Source organism: Ursus americanus, chromosome 36 (genome assembly GCF_024610735.1).
Source record: "Ursus americanus isolate L20-20 chromosome 36, mUrsAme1.1.p, whole genome shotgun sequence".
NCBI classification, from domain to species: Eukaryota; Metazoa; Chordata; class Mammalia; order Carnivora; family Ursidae; genus Ursus; species Ursus americanus.
In genome coordinates, this window is record NC_142162.1 from 23,725,372 (window position 1) to 23,741,750 (window position 16,379).

The 16,379-nt window shown below is 43.1% G+C and overlaps 1 protein-coding gene and 1 non-coding gene across 3 annotated transcripts in view; one reads left to right on the forward strand and one right to left on the reverse strand.

Annotated features, from left to right (window-relative positions):
- GPR176 (G protein-coupled receptor 176) overlaps positions 1 to 16,379 on the reverse strand; it is a 122,641-nt gene that overhangs the window by 88,522 nt on the left and 17,740 nt on the right. The gene's annotated exons all lie outside the window — the stretch shown is intronic.
- On the forward strand, positions 1,740 to 1,845 carry LOC123776500 (U6 spliceosomal RNA). The gene has a single exon (XR_006775374.1). It is a non-coding gene; the product is annotated as a U6 spliceosomal RNA (small nuclear RNA).

Sequence of the window (16,379 nt, forward strand, 5' to 3'; positions counted from 1 at the left end):
GTTGCTGAGGATGTGGCGATAGGGAACCGTCTTGCACTGTTGGTGGGAATGGAAACTGGAGCAGCCACTCTGGAAAAGAGTACAGAGGTTCCTCGAAGAGTTAGGAATAGAACCACCCTACAATTCAGCAATTGCACTAAGTATCTACCCAAAGAATGCAAAAATACTAAAACAAATGGATACATGCACCCCTATGTTTATAGCAACATTATCTACTATAACCAAGATACAGAAACAGCCCAACTATCCATCGACTGATGAATGGATAAAGAGGTGGTATACATACATATACATATACACAGAATGGAATATTATTCAGTGATAAAAAAAATGAAATCCTGCGATTTGTAATGACATAGAGCTAGAGAGTACTGTGCTAAGTGAAGTCAAAGTCAAATACTGTATTATCCTACTTATATGTGGAATTTAAGAAACAAAATCAATAAGCAAAGGAAAAATGAGAGACAAACCAAGAAATAGATTTTTTAATGAATCTCTTTAATCTTTATTGTATATATATTTTTTAATTCAAATTCAATTAATTAACATATCGTGTATCACCAGTTTCAGAGGTAGAGTTCAATGATTCATCAGTCTTGTAACACCCAGTGCTCATGACATCCCGTGCCTTCCTTAATTTCCATCACCCACTTACTCCATCCTCCCCACCCCAGCCCCCTCGTAACTCTCAGTTTGAAGAAACAGATTCTTTTTTTTTTATTTTTTATTTTTTATTTTCATTTACCTTTTTTTAAGATTTTATTTATTTATTTGACAGAGAGAGAGTGTGTGTGTGTGTGTATACAAGCAAGGGGAGCGGCAGGGAGAGGGAAAAGCAGGCTCCCACTGAGCAGAGAGCCCAATGTGGGGCTCGATCCCTGGACCTGGGATCATGACCTGAGCCAAAGGCAGACGCTTAACCAACTGAGCCACCCAGGCGCCCTGAAGAAACAGATTCTTAATTATCGAGAACAAACTGGTGCTTACCAGAGGGGAGGTCGGTGGGGGGATGAGTGAAATAGCTGATGGGGATTAAGGAGCGCACTTGGCGTGATGAGCACTGGGTGATATACGGAAGTGTTGAATCACTACATTGTACACCTGAACTAATATTACAACATATGTTAACTAACTGGAATTTAAATGAAAACTTTAAAAATGTGACCAAGTTGAGAAAAGCCACCCATGGCACATAAACACTAGGATGACAGCAGGAGTCAAGGGAATAAAAAGTATTTACTCATACTGACCTCCTTTTCATCAACCATCATGCAAATGTCTGGGTTTCATAACAGAATCATAATCAGAGAATTAAACTTTAGCTGCTGTAAACAAAATAATTAATTATATTCACCCTCAGCTAATTGACCTGGGTCCGAGAGCAGCAGCATATCACATAATGGTGACCCTTGGGAAGGGGCTTTGTCCTTACTGGCTTACCAGATTGTATGGGTATCCTAATTTAAATGGAAAAATAAGGCTCCAGACCTTTCCCAGGCTTACCTGCAGGGTCAGGCAGGCTGCATCTGTTCCAATGGGGAGGAGGCTGGATCCCAGGGGAACTCAGAAGTTCTTTCCTAATAGTCTATGAGTCTAAACCGGTGGTTCTCAAACTTCAGTGTGCCTATACATCACCTGAGAAACTTGCCAAAAATGCAGATTCCTAGATCCCACTCCAGAGACTCTGGTTCAGTAGGTTTGGAGCACATCACAGGAACGAGTATTTTAAAGAACCCCCAGTGCTCGCTCCGGCAGCACACATACTAAAATTGGAACAATACAGAAAGATTAGCATGGCTCCTGAGCAAGGATGACACCCAAATTCGTGAAGCATTCCACATTTTTGAGAGACTATGGACTCTGGGAAACAAACTGAGGGTTTCAGAGGGGAGGGGGGGTGGAGGACTGGGATAGGCCGGTGATGGGTATTAAGGAGGGCACGTATTGCATGGAGCACTGGGTGTTATACGCAAGGAATGAATCATGGAACACGACATCAAAAACTAAGGATGTACTGTATGGTGACTGACATAATAAAAAATTATTATTAAAAAAAAAAAAGAACCCCCAGAAGGTGACTGTGATATAGGTAATTCAAAACCCATACTCAGAAACACCCTAGTCATTGCAAAGCAGCTAGGAGGGGTCCCCGTACTAGAAAAGAAAAGAGCCAGGGTTCTCTTCATTTGGCTCAAGATAGCACAGTCAAGTATTAAATTCCAAACCAGTATGAGAAATGTGTAGGTGTTTGCTTCTAAGGAAGATCCAGATGGCCTGGGCCCCAGTGAAGCAATGCATATTCCAGACAGAGAGAAGTGAATGGTCCACAATCGACCTCTGCTGGGTGATGATGCTGAGCCAGGCAGCAGCAGTGCTGGACACTGCAATATATCAATCATTCACTCAATGGGCAAGAAACAGTGAGGGCAGAGGTTCTGGAGAGCCCTGCAACCCTGAGCAGGACTTAGGCAGCATCAGACATTTAATTTCAAAGTAAAAAATTTCTCTTTTCTTTCTGCTTTTGCTTATATAAAGCTTCTGAGTTTCCTGAGGACCTACCTTCCTAAAGGAAAACCTCACCCCCTCAAATCACACCACCTGTTAGTAAGCCTGGGTCAGTGATTTTCCATAGCAAAGATCTGAGGTTCTTCACCAAGAATCCTAAACCCTCTTCCAAACAACCTGTATTATCATCCTTCTCTCTGAGCTCTGCCATCAGCAGCTTCTCCAACCCCTTTCTTACCCTTCTTGAGGATCTAGACCTTTGCAATTCTTTGACATGCTTTCTATTGCCAGAAGCTTGTCCACTGTGTTAAGCTTCCACTAAGTATCTATTAATGAGGCAATTAATAGTAATCAACAGTCACCTCCTCTGGATTAGTTAGGGAACTAGCAGAACTCCAAACAAGACCCTTATCTTCTCTGCTCTTTAATTTCCAACCCTCATGGCACACTGCCAATGTTCTGGGCATTGCAAGGTTTAGGGTCTCTGCACCTCCAAGATGGAGACAACCCAGAGAGCACAACCTGCTTCACACCCAGGAAAGCTACAATGAGCCCAGGCTATTTTCCTCATTTAAAAATGTAAGTGGTGGGATGCCTGGCTCGCTCAGATGGGTAAATGTCTGCCTTCGGTTCAGCCCGTATCAGGCTCCCTGCTCAGCGGGGAGTCTGGTTCTCCTTCTCCCTCTGCCTCTCCCCCTGCTGTGCACTTCCTCCCTCCCTTTCTCTCTCTCTCAAATGAATAAAGTCTTATAAATAAATAAATAAATAAATAAATAAATAAATAAATAAATAAATAAATTTAAGTGGTATGGGACCTTGACTCAAATTGTCCCCAAACATGAGAATGCTAAGGTCCCAAAACGCTAAAACTGGAAACTTCTGAATAGCCTTTTTTTTTTTTTAAGATTTTATTTATTTATTTGACAGAGAGTGAGACAGCGAGAGAGGGAACACAAGCAAGGGGAGTGGGAGATGGAGAAGCAGGCTCTCCGCCGAGCAGGGAGCCCGATGCGGGGCTCGATCCCAGCCAGGACCCTCGGATCATGACCTGAGCCGAAGGCAGACACTTAACGGCCGAGCCACTCGGGCGCCCCCTGAATAGCTTTTAATAGGATGTAGGCTCCATGAGGGCAGACTTCATATGATTTATTCCTACAGTGAATCATACAGCACATACAGCACATACATACAGCAGTGCTTGTCCATGGCCGGTGAACAAATGACAGTAAAGAGAGCTCCTCAGCATCCACACACACTTTCCATAGGGGTCCCTAAGGCACATCCCCTCAGTCCTTCATTTACAATGGCAGCAAGAGCTTGCTCCCAGCTCCCAGCTCCCAGCTCAGGAGAGCTGAATGCACACACCCCTTCCCAACTCCACTTCACTGGAAGCTTGGCCATGGTGGGAGGATCTACGCCCCAAAAACTGCAAAAAACAAACCAGGGTTTTTTTCCAGAAAAAGCCAGTTGTTAAGACATTTACCAGCACACCACTGCCCTTAAGACTTACAAGGTCTTGGCACCTGGGTGGTTCAGTGGGTTTAGCATCTGCCTTCAGCTCAGGTCATGATCCTGGGGTTCTTGGATCAAGCCCCGTGTCAGGCTCCCCACTCAGTGGGGTGTCTGCTTCTACCTCTCCCTCTGAACATCCCCCTTTCTCATGCTCTCGCTTTCTCTCTCAAGTGAATAAATATTTAAAATCTTAAAAAAAAAAAAAAAGGCTTCCGAGGTCTCTTTTCTGTAAATACAGAGGCAATAAAGAATTAAGCTCAGTTTTGGGGGGCTCCAAGCTAGAAAATAAAGCAGTATTTGTCAACTTATTTCGTAAGAGTATCGATTCACACCAGTCTCTGATATGGGGGTTTGCAGGTCTCTACGGTGAAACCGCACTGAAACCTAGGGGCTCCTCTGTGACAATAGTCCCCATTTGCAAAAGTTAATGAAAGTTAACTGACCTAAGACAAAAATCTGACAATAGGAGTGAATGGAAGGCTGGGGAGAGGAGACCCAGCCTGCTGAGAGCCTGTAGAAATGCTAAGCATAGAACTCTTTGGAGTGGAGCAGTATGGAATGATACACTCTGCCTGCGACTGCAATTTACAGTTCTTATTTTCTTTTTTTTTTTTTTTAAGATTTATTTATTTATTTATTCGACAGAGACAGAGACAGCCAGCGAGAGAGGGAACACAAGCAGGGGGAGTGGGAGAGGAAGACGCAGGCTCATAGCAGAAGAGCCTGATGTGGGGCTCGATCCCATAACGCCGGGATCACGCCCTGAGCCGAAGGCAGACGCTTGACCGCTGTGCCACCCAGGCACCCCTACAGTTCTTATTTTCTTTTCATTTTTTTTTTAAGATTTTATTTATTTATTTGACAGAGAGAAAGACAGCCAGCGAGAGAGGGAACACAGCAGAAGGAGTGGGAGAGGACGAAGCAGGCTCCCAGTGGAGCAGGGAGCCTGATGTGGGGCTCAATCCCAGGACCCTGGGATCACGTCCTGAGCCAAAGGCAGAGGCTTACCGACTGAGCCACCCAGGCGCCCCTTTATTTTCTTTTCAAACATATTCATAGCATTCTATGTGCCAGGCACTGGTCAATTTGCTTCGCAAATATCTACTCATTATTCTAGCCATGAGTACCACACATACAGGAGTATTCAGTGTAACCCAGACAAAAGAAACTCTACTGACCCTCACCCTTTTGTTCATGAAAAACCAGGAACACGGACCTGCTCTTGACCCACTTAATGGCTCTGGGCTTGTTAATGGTAAGAAAACTGAATTGGAACAGAGGTCCACCAGACCATGGATGTGTCTGACTGGACCTCATCAGGGGCCCCAGACTACATCTGGCATATATGTCCCTTCAGGTTTACAACTGTGGAGTTTACTGGAGTAAGACAGAATACAAGGGAGAGAAAGCAGTCAGTGTTGCCACAGGCCTTCTCCTTTTTGAAGACGTAGAAGACTAAATTAGAAAACCTTTTAGATCTTCCCCAGCTCTGTAACAATGATGATAACGAGAAAACAAAACTACAAAGCTGGTTTTATTTATGTGTTCAGAAATTATACCACTGATGAAAGATTATCTTCGAAACCCTGAACTCGGTATTGACAATAAATACCAAAATCATCTCACAGACGAAATGATATGCCAGGAGCATCTCCTTAGGCTATTTTTGAGCCAAAATGGGCTATAGAACCAGAATGAGACTAAAATACAATATTAGGTGGAAGTTTTAAGTCAAAGAGAAAACAACAGTCAACCCAAATCATTTAAGCTATCAAGAGAGAGTGATTCTCAAGCAGCTTGACTTTGGAATTCAAGCACATAAAACCATTATTTGGTTTTCTTTCCAAACCAGAGTCGATACCCTTCAACGTTATCAGAAAGTTAATCAGAATGTCTATGGAGCACCTACTACGTGTTACCAATGGGCTAAGTGCCACAGGCGAAAATAAAGTATAAAGCACACTCCCTGCCCTTAGAAATGAGATTTACTGGGACACCTGGGTGGCTCAGTCAGTTAGGTGCCCAACTCTTGATTTTGGCTCGGTCATGATCTCAGGGTTGTGAGACTGAGGCCCTCACTGAGCTCCACGCTGGGTGTGGAGCCTGCTTAAGATTTTCTCTCCCCCTACCCCTCTCCTCCATCTCTTGAAACAGAGAGAGAGAGAGAGATCTACTTAGATGAAGAGAGAGGAGGTCTTCCATGTAGGAGTAACAGCACAGAGAGGGGAATTAAGGTTATGAGAGAAGGTCAAAGGGTCCAGTTTCTTACAGTAAAATATCATCTTGGGTAGGCAGGGTAGAGCCGAGCAGAAAAGTTAAAACGAATCCAATAGGTAAGGGGAAACCAGTTAGTTAAGTAAAACAACTTGATAAAGTTGTGGTTAAAGAAGTTAGCAGGGTATGGGGAGGAAGGAGATGGTGAGTTTCTATTTGAACTTTGTGAATTTGCCACTGTAGTGGGTTAAACTATGTCCCCCTTAAAAGATATGTTCAAGGCCTAACCCCAGCTCTTCCCGGCAATGATGTACCTTATTTAGAAACAGGATCTTTGCAGTTGTCATCAAGATACGATGAGGCCATAGTGGATTAGAGCAGGGCCTCAAATCCAACGACTAGTGTTCTTTTTAGGAGCAGACACACAGAAGAGACACAGCGAAGAAGGCCCTATGAAGGCAGAGGCAGAAACCGGAGTGTTGTTGCTACAAGCCAAGAAATTCCAAGAATGTGGGAGCCATCACGAGGAAGAAGAGAGGCATGGACCAGATCGCCTTTAGGGCCTCCAGAAAGAACCCACCCTGTGGACACCTTGATTTCAGACATCTGGCATCCTGAACTGTGAGAGAAGGAATTTCTCTTCTTTTAAACCACTCAGTTTGTGCTCATCTGTGACAGCAGCTCTAAGGAACTAATGCAGCCGTGCTCCGTGCACCAACTATGTGCAAGTGGAAAACATCAGACATGAGGTTTCATTATTCCCTGATTCATTTATTCAAATTAGCATTTTATGCCTTCTTTTGAGGTGGCTCACAGCCCTCAAATTATATTCATTACACTGACAATTTGGGGTATCAAGAATATTGATTCCTCTCTGTGTCTCTTGCTTCTCTCATCAGCCAATACTCATATAACTGAAACACACATTAAATTCACACAGTTGTCGATTACAAGCTCTGACACTACATTAAAACCAACAGAGATGCAATGAGCCAGCTGAGCCAAACTTTCGATGGACCACAGTAACTTCCTGCTCATTTGTTATTTAATTCAAGGAAATACTTTTATTTTTTTTTTAAGATTTTATTTATTTATGTGACAGCCAGCGAGAGAGGGAACACAGCAGGGGAGTGGGAGAGGAAGAAGCAGGCTCCTAGCGGAGGAGCCTGATGTGGGACTCGATCTGCAACGCCGGGATCACACCCTGAGCCAAAGGCAGACGCTTAATGACTGCGCTACCCAGGCGCCCCTCAAGGAAATAGTTTTAATAACACAACACTGTCTTCCCCCTCTACCTTTCACTTTCATACATACATTTTTAAGGCAATTTTCAAAAAAAAAAAAAGAGCATTAGGCTAGATATTCACACATACAAATTTTGTCTCACAATAAACACATACAACTCAGTAAAGGTTTATTTTCCCCTTTTTTTAAACAGATAATGAAGGTGGTTGAGCACTTAATGATATGGTATGGACAACAGATACGTTAAAGCAGACTAAAAACATTAACAATATTTGCCAGGCATTGTGTTTTGCATGTTAGCCCATATCCTCCCACCATTAGGATACAGATAAATAAGAAAACTGAAGCTCAGTTAAATTACTTACCCTTTACTCTGCTTTTGGTTATCAAGAGCTTCAAAAGCTACTGTTAAAAATGTACAAACAGGGGCACATGGGTGGCTCAGTCGGTTAAGCATCTGCCTTCTGCTCACATCACAATCCCAGGGTCCTGGGATCGAGCCCCGCATTGGGCTCCCTGCTCAGTGGGGAGTCTGCTTCTCCTACTACCCCTCCTCCCTTCTCATGTGTGCTCGCACTCTCTCTCTCAAATAAAATCTTTTTTAAAAAATGTACAAATAGGGGGGCGCCTGGGTGGCACAGCGGTTAAGCATCTGCCTTCGGCTCAGGGCGTGATCCCGGCGTTATGGGATGGAGCCCCACATCAGGCTCCTCCACTATGAGCCTGCTTCTTCCTCTCCCACTCCCCCTGCTTGTGTTCCCTCTCTCGTTGGCTGTCTCTATCTCTGTCAAATAAATAAATAAAATCTTTAAAAAAAAAATGTACAAATAGGTACACCTAGGTGGCTCAGTTGGTTCAGTGCCTGACTCTTGGTTTTGGCTCAGGTCATGATTGCAGGGTCCCAGGATCAAGCCCTGTATCAAGGCTCCTGGCTCAGCGGGGTGCCTGCTTCTCCCTCTGCCTGCTACTCTCACTGCTTGTGAGCTCTCTCTCTCTCTGGCAAATAAATAAATAAAATTGTAAATAAATAAATAAATAAAATCTTTGGAAAAAATAATAATAAAAGCTGGCCCGAGGACAAAATGCTAGCAAGTGGCTGAGCTAGGACTTACACTCAAAACACCCACTACTGATCTTATCTAAAGTCCTATTTTTATCCCAGGAACATTATTCTCAAAAGAGAAACAGGTTTGGCATGGCCAAGTACTATTTCACAAAATAGACTATTATGACTATGAGCTTTCATAATTTAAAATATTGCCTCCAGCTCTGGCTGTGGGTTCTTGGTTTTGTGATACAACCCACCAGACACACAGTTTAGTTTGAATAAATGTATTATGCTGAAAGGCAACGTAAACTGAGAAAGTCATTACCCACAAGACAAGCTGGCCAGGAAATCGGTGAAAAGAATGGAGACCAGAGGTCCCACCCAGGCATTTCAGCTAGAAAGGAATTCATCAACAGTTCCACATCCCTGGGGAAAAGGAAATTGTATCAGCACATGCTATATCCTTAACGAAGCTGACAATTCTTTTCTCTTTTGCATGCCTTTCTCTATAGTCACAGAAATCTAGGACGCAATTGATCCAGCAAGCACAAAACCACACTATAAAGAACAATTCCTTAAGAAAGGCAAAGGTTATTTCCTTCATTTAATTTTAAATATTTCACATATTTTATATTTGCTCCACACACATTTACAGAAAAACTATTATGTACAAAGGATTAAGACTTATCTCTGAAACATACACATTAAGATCATTCTGCAAATAAGGTTTCAAATCTATTAGCACTTCAATCTCCACCTTTCACCACCCCCTCTCATATCTGCAAGTGTCACAGCAACGACACATCTGGTGGCAAATTGCATTTGTTGCCTGAGAGATCATGACCACAGCAATAGGAAATAATTTGAAATTTTATTAAAAATTTTTATCTGCTGAGAGTCTAGTTTCTTTGGGACTTATTTCAAGTCCTGAGCCTCTAGTTTGAATAACCAGCTAATAATCCACCAAGTGTTTGCATCTTTTCAGGCAGCTCTCCGCCTCTATTTCTTATTACTGTCAAGTAACCCCAATTAGTTTAGTGATTTGCAAAAGGCCACTCTCTAAGCCAGCAAGTGACCCTGTCACTCTGCTCCCAAGAGCGGGACAATGCAAGATGTCAAAGTTCTGAACTATCATCGAAAACCTTACCATTCACACTGTCTCTGCAGATCACATTAGTGAAATATTCTCATCAGACAAATCTTATCATTTTTATTTTACTGCTTCATTTCTGTGAAGCTATGTCAATGAATACTGTATAGGTCAGCTAGACTAATTCACACGATGATAAACTAATTAAAAATGTTTTTCACTCTTCATTTACAGAGTGATGATTAAGTATTCCCCTTTTTAAAAATAAGATTTATTGGCATGCCTGGGTGGCTCAGTCATTAAACGTCTGCCTTCAGCTCAGGGCGTGATCCCGGCGTCCTGGGATCGAGCCCCACATTAGGCTCCTCCGCTGGGAGCCTGCTTCTTCCTCTCCCACTTTTCCTGCTTGTGTTCCCTCTCTCGCTGGCTATCTCTCTCTCCATCGAATAAATAAATAAAATCTTTAAAAATAAGATTTATGGTAGGGTGCCTCAGTTAACTGACTCAGTCAGTTAAGCGTCCAACCCTTGATCTCAGCTCAGGTCTTGATCTCAGGGTCATGGGTGAGGAGCCTACTTAAAAATAAATAAAAGGTTTACTGTGACTTTACCAAGTGACTTTGTATCCTTAAAATCCTTCAATACAAGATAACATCTCCTTCCAGTAATTCTAGTTATAGCTGCAGCTTAAAGAGGGAAAACACCAGTACCCCTCATTTCAATCATTCTTGAATCATACAAGTAATAAACATAGACATACTATCTTCAGTTTCTTAGGAGAGAGAGAGTGAAAGGAATATCTAAAAATGAGAGAAATTAGCCAGGTAATAAGGCAGGGAAGAGCTTTTATGGACAAAGGAATAATAAAAGCTAAGGCAAGGAGACTGGAAACAGAATAATGTAGCCTGGGAACCACAAGTAGACTGGAATTTCTGGAGTGTAAGATGAGTGAGCTGAGAGGGAAACAGGAGCCAGGTTGTGGAATGTCACTATAAGGAGCCAGAAGGAATGGAGAGCTAGGAAAGGGCTCCAAAGAGGAGAGTGACATGATCAGTTATTGACTGAGGAATAATCAGCAGACGATAAAAGGGAAGAATGAAATTTAAGACTATTCTCCCAAGAAGCCTGACTGTGAACCGAGAAGGAAGAAAGGCAATATAGGGCAAGAAATGCAAAAAGGAGGCGGCCAAGGAGCCACCGGGAGCAAGAGACACTGAAAATAAAGGAACGAGGAGGGTTACCTGTTGGAGGATACAGATGCTGATGAGTGTATAATGACTGACCCAAGAGACCTCCACCAGACACCACCTTTCTGCTCTAGAGGGGCACTAAAATCTAGAACTCTTACCAGAACACCAAGTCTTCTAGTTCCTAGCTTCCCAATGTGACTAGCCTGAGGACCAATATCATCTAGTAGTTTGTTAGACATGCAGAATCTGGGGCGCCTGGGTGGCTCAGTCAGTTAAGCATCTGCCTTCAGCTCAGGTCATGATCCGGGGTCCTGGGATCTAGTTTCGCGTTGGGCTCCTTGCTGAAGGAGGCTTCTTCTCCCTCTGCCTGTCGCTCCCCCTACTTGTGCTCTCCCCTCCTCCGACAAATAAATAAAGATAAAATCTTAAAAAAACAAGTGCAGCATCTGAGGCCCCATCCCAGATCTCCTGAATCAGAACCTGCATTGTAATAAGACCCCCAGCAGATTCACTTACACCTGAAGTGTGGAAGCACTGTCCTGGACCATCTCTAGAGAACTTTAAGGAATTATGTAGAACAGGAAAGGAACCAGAAGACTGGAGACACAGAAAAGAGGAAGAAGAAAAATACAGCAAAATTCATACTGGTCAATCTGACACTAGAATTAATTACTGACAGGAAGGCCAGAGGTAATCACTAGGAGACAGCACGGATACATTAAGAATACATCATGTCAGATTCTCCTTGTTTCTTTGTATCAGTAAGCCTAGATGTAGTAGACATAATATATCTGACTTTCAGTAAAATAGCCTGTAAGACATCTCCAAAGTTTTTGGAAACAAGATAAAGAAATGATGACCTGGGTGAGATTCTAGTTATTAACTTAGTTTAACAATTATTTCAAAAGGGTTTTTTTTTTTTTTACTTTTTTTTTTTTAAGCTTTTATTTATTTATTTGACAGAGACAGCCAGCGAGAGAGGGAACCCAAGCAGGGGGAGTGGGAGAGGAAGAAGCAGACTCCCAGCAGAGGAGCCCGATGCGGGGCTCGATCCCAGAACGCTGGGATCACGCCCTGAGCCGAAGGCAGACGCTTAAATGACTGCACCACCCAGGCGCCCCCTCAAAAGGGTTTTGACTAGTAAATTAAATTAACCTCAATTACCAGATCGCTAGAAACAAGATCTCCAACCTTCTTCTCTCCCTGTACCATTTAATACTGTTTTTGAGAATTTAGATGGAAATACAAAAGATACATAGTTAATATCATGGAAAGCAATAATGTTAAGTGGCATAATCGGGATCCTTCTCCCCCCCTCCAAAAAAAAATTAACAGACTGATAAAAAAAAAAAAACATTTTAGTTGAATTAAAATGATGATAAAATGAAAGTACTGATCTGGGCTCCTAAACTGAATTAAACAAGGATGATGAGAAAGAATCGTAACAGCAGTCCATGAAATAAGAGCTCGGGAGTTTTAGGAGATGCTAAATTCAGTATGAGTCAACACACTGACGTTAACATGAGTTCAGCGAGATAATACGTGAGTTCAGCTCAACCCACGTGCTGAACTCCCCGACAACACAACACACACGCTAAGATTAAAAAGGGGCAGCAAAGATTTAAACTATCTTTTGCATTCTGTAACTTGAGATAGTACACGATGAGCCCAGAGTCAAAATATCCCTGATATTAACAATAAGGCCTAATAAGCACCCCAAACTGGTTTCGAATGTACTAATTTAAAAGCTGCCCACCGGCTCCCTTGTTCATACTCACAAGAGATTTGCATGCTAAAGCAGTCACAATTCTCCCCAAAGCCAACTAGCCCTTACTGGTCTTTCTGATCACTCACTTGCCCTCTCTGCTGTCCTTTGTGCCAAGCTGAAAATGACACTTAACTATGTGTGTTGCCATAGCTACACTGCCCGTGGCTCTTTTGATAAAGACTTAGTTTCCTAGTTTGAGACTGTCACCGCATATATACTGGGCATTTGGAGGACACACTTAGGCTTAAAACATCTCAGGGACACTGGGAAGTCCAGACTGGTGGCAGTTGGGTAGAATTTCAAGGCCTTAATTATTGAGGTATCAAGAAGTCCCAGAAGTTGGAGCACAGCATGACCAAAAAGGCTGAAGGCAAAAGGAGCCCAAGACATTGGGTGTAAGACGGTGCATATTGTCTAAATTCTTACTTTCAATCTCAATGAAAATTTTGAAAAAATGTTTTAAATTCTGCATAGAGGGGCGCCTGGGTGGCTCAGTCGGTTAAGCATTTGCCTTCGGCTCAGGTCATGATCACAGGGGTACTGGGATGGAGCCCCACATGGACTCCCTGCTCAGTGGGGAGCCTGCACCTCCCTCTGCCCCTCCCCCTGCTTGTGCTCACTCTGTCAAATAAATAAATAAAATCTTTTTTAAAAATAAAATAATAATAATAATTTAGTTATTACCTATAGGATATATATGGAGATGGAGACAGTTGGCAGGGGAAGAATTAGGAAATCAGATTATCTCATTCATAAAACTTTGAGGTAAGTTTCTTTAAGTCAGATTTGAGAAGAGTAAGTCTGAAGGTAATGCTACTACTCCCCTAAGAGGGGTGGGGGGGAATCTTTTAATGACCTGAGCACTTACGTGAAAGAACTAGTCTTCTCCTTCCATCCTCCTGACATCTACCCTCATTGCTTGACTCCCAGGCATATAACCTGGGAGTGTGCATCTCCACAGACTAAGAGGTCGGCCAGGCCATCCCTTAGATCAATGTGAAAGTGTGAAGATCCGGCATCAAAATCACAGAAAGCATTCGTTAATAACATAGACTCCAGGGCACCTGGGTGGCTCAACTGGTTAAGCACCTGCCCTTGGCTTAGGTCATGATCCAGACTGAGCCCTGCACTGGGCACCCTGCTCAGTGGGGAGCCTACTTCTCCCTCTGCCCCTCCCCCTGCTTGTGCTTCCTCTCTCTCTCACTCTCTCTCTCTCAAGTAACATCTTTAAATATACATATATATATATATATATATATATATATATATATATATATATATACACACATATTTATACTCCAAGACTCCACGTCAAACCCACCAAAAGGAAACTTCTGATGGTGGAACTCAGGAATCTGCATTTTTAACAAGTGATTTTTATGCACACTAGGTTTAAGAATCTCTGCCTCGAAGGGCACCTGGGGTCTCAGTCAGTTAAGCATCTGACTCTTGATTTCAGCTCAGGTCATGATCTCAGTGTCCTGAGATCAAGCTTCACACTGGGCTCTGTGCTCAGTGCGAGTCTGCTTGTCCCTCTTCCTCCCCCCTCAGGCTCTTGCCTGCATTCTCTCCTTCAAATAAATAAGTAAAATCTTAAAAAAAAAAAAAAAAAGAGGAAGAAGAAGAATCATCTCTGCCTCACAGTAACAATCACAAAGAGGCAATGTGATTTACCAACAGTAAACCCACCACTCGACAGCAGGGCCAGGCTAGAATCCACCTTCCTAAGCACCTGGTGTGACCCCCACCTGCTAGAGCCCAATGACTTGTTACTAATAAGAAAAAATGTGGTACTCTTTAGAGAAAAGTCCCATGTACTCTTTAAAGTCCCATGTAATTTTAACAGTAACAGCATCCCACAGAGAAACAGGCTTAGTTAACTCTCGAGTCCCTAATCCGGACCTTCATGTGGGCTTCATTTTAGGGCTTCTGGTAATTTGTAGACTCATTGCTGCTAAAGATTTGCAGCCTTAGGAGAAGGCCACAGAAACAACAGCCCAAATACAAAAGGTGCTATGCGCATCAATCAATGAGAAGGTCTGAAAACCAAAATTTGATTATTTTGTCTCAGCTTGAGTCTTGCTTGAACTCTGTGTTCCTGGAAATTAAATTCACACTTAGGTAGACTTCAGGGAGTTATTCTTTCCTTTCCATTTAGCAGCCGTTGGAAGTGTTTGTCGTCCTAAGAAACTGCACAGGAAGCCCCCCCAAAATGTAGCTGTAATTAAAGTTGCAAATGAGCACACAAGGAATGCCCAGGGAGCCAGGGGGTAAATCTCTCATACCCTCTAACACAATGCAGAGGTGTCCTCAAACATTCTTGCTCGGAAAACACAGAATCACTCTTTTTTTTTTTTTTAAAGGCTATTTGTATACAATTTTTTTTTAAAGATTTTATTTATTATTTATTCGACAGAAATAGAGACAGCCAGAGAGAGAGGGAACACAAGCAGGGGGAGTGGGAGAGGAAGAAGCAGGCTCCCAGCAGAGGAGCCTGATGTGGGGCTCGATCCCATAACGCCAGGATCACGCCCTGAGCCGAAGGCAGACACTTAACCTCTGTGCCACCCAGGCGCCCCCAGAATCACTCTTAATACAAGGCACTCCTTCAATTACTTTATTTGGAACAAGTAATAAATGACTTTATTTGGAATTTTGTTTGGAGAAGGCACAAAGACTTGAAATTACCTCAACCAATGTTACCTTGGGCTTCCTCTGAAGGTCATCTGATAGAGTAAGTGAAAAAGAAGGCAACGGTATCACTCTTCATTCCTGCCCTAAAGAAACCAGAATGGTTACTTGTGGCTTGGGGTGAAATTTATTTCAGTGGCTGTGTCAAGGATGAGTTAAAAAAAAAAAAAAGCACAGTGTCTCGTTCACAGAGCTTCCAAGTAACAGTGAGGGGCTCTGAAAAACTGGACGAGGTAGCTCCAAAATGTTTCCAACAAAAACAGTGGCAGAGGCCAAAGAGGTATGTGGAAAATTTGAATAAAACTGCTTCATAAATTTTAAGTAGGAAAAAAGTATTTTTTTTTAAGATTTTATTTATTTATTTGACAGAGATAGAGACAGCCAGCGAGAGAGGGAACACAAGCAGGGGGAGTGGGAGAGGAAGAAGCAGGCTCATAGCAGAGGAGCCTGATGTGGGGCTCGATCCCAGAACGCCGGGATCACGCCCTGAGCCGAAGGCAGACGCTTAACTGCTGTGCCACCCAGGCGCCCCGGAAAAAAGTATTTCTAAACGAACATACTATTTAGTCCCTGGAATTGGAAAATTTTACCAAGGCATCAAGATACAATAAATACCAAAGTAAAGTGTCAGATCAAGATGTGTATTTTTCAGGGCACCTAGGTGGCTCAGTCGGTTAAGCGTCCTGGGATCAAGCCCCGCATCGGGCTCCCTGCTCCACAGGGAGCCTGCTTCTCTCTCTGCCTCTGCTTCTCATGAATAAATAATTTTTTTAAAAGATGCATATTTTTCAAAGTTATGGCTAAATACTTAGAACACCTGAACCCCTACTCACCTGGAGGGAACACAGGAATAGACAGAGAGCTGCGGGTGTGCACCAAGTCTTACCCACCCAGAAAAGAAAGGAGGGGGTGCCCATCTCTCCCCAAGCCTAGTAAGTGGGTTTCAACAAACCCATGCAGACAGCTTGATGTGTGTCCTCCTTGCAATTGGGGTTTACAGTGAAGTAAACTGGTTCCTCTCTGAGAAACGTAAAGGGCCAGAGATGGGCTGATGAGCTGCTCGAAGAGGCTATAGGGGGCAGCCTGCACTCCCAGAATTCATCAGGACCAAGGATGT